We start from the raw sequence: 883 nt of genomic DNA, 5'->3' as shown, positions 1-883 counted from the left end.
CCATTACAGGAATAAATTACATTATAAAATATATTAAAATAGAAAACAGTTGTTTTAAATTGCAATGTTATTTTACTATATTACAGTTTTAAATATATTTTTACTGCATGCATATCAAGCTATCTATACTTTGCATTAGTAGTTTTCTTTAAAGCCCAGTTATTGTAAAACAGACCAGACAACCAATATTTTTATTTGTGTTATTTTACACATTTTATTAAGCCATGTGCAGGTATTCATTGTTGTGATCATTAGTATTCAAGTCATAGCCTCTTATTTGCAGGTTGACAGTGTCGTGACCGCTGAGTACGAGTTGGAATATTTATTACTGGAGGGTCATTGTTTTGACGTTACGACAGGTCAGCCGCCCCGTGGGCTGCAGTTCACTCTGGGCTCTGCCTCCGACCCTGTCATAGTCGACACCATCGTCATGGCCAACCTGGTGAGTGGACGTCACAGATTCATCTGGGAAATAATTGCCTTAGAGGTCATTGTCGCTTATTGTGATCCATCTTTAACAGGGCTATTTCCAACTAAAAGCAAACCCAGGAGCTTGGATTCTCAGACTGCGGAAAGGCAGGTCGGATGATATCTACAAAATCTACAGGTACCTTATTATAATATGTCAGATGTCTGTCTCTCTTAATGTCCTTCTGTCTCTTCACTTGATTGGTTGCTTCACTATTTTAATTCACCTTTCGCAGTCACGATGGCACAGACTCTCCAGCTGAAGCTGATGATTTAATCGTCGTCCTCAACAACTTCAAGAGCAAGATCATTAAAGTGAAAGTAAGTAATGGTGTCTGAATCAGGTGTCGGGGTGAGGTCACATGCGAGGTCTTTGTCTCTGTAGTTTGAGGGTATTAGCGGAGATAAATGTGCT

General features: G+C 39.3%; 1 long non-coding RNA gene across 1 annotated transcript; it reads left to right on the top strand.

The window, feature by feature from the left end:
* Positions 1 to 271: 271 nt before the first annotated feature.
* LOC107580955 (uncharacterized) lies at positions 272 to 854 on the top strand. Its single transcript, XR_001608742.1, has 3 exons — positions 272 to 442; positions 522 to 607; positions 705 to 854. It is a non-coding gene; the product is annotated as an uncharacterized lncRNA (long non-coding RNA).
* Positions 855 to 883: the final 29 nt, after the last annotated feature.

The sequence above is a fragment of the Sinocyclocheilus grahami genome, unplaced genomic scaffold, assembly GCF_001515645.1.
Source record: "Sinocyclocheilus grahami isolate Dianchi unplaced genomic scaffold, SAMN03320097.WGS_v1.1 scaffold55334.1, whole genome shotgun sequence".
In the NCBI taxonomy this organism is placed as follows: domain Eukaryota; kingdom Metazoa; phylum Chordata; class Actinopteri; order Cypriniformes; family Cyprinidae; genus Sinocyclocheilus; species Sinocyclocheilus grahami.
The sequence above is the reverse complement of the archived record's forward strand: the minus strand, read 5'-3'. Positions and strand labels throughout refer to the sequence as shown.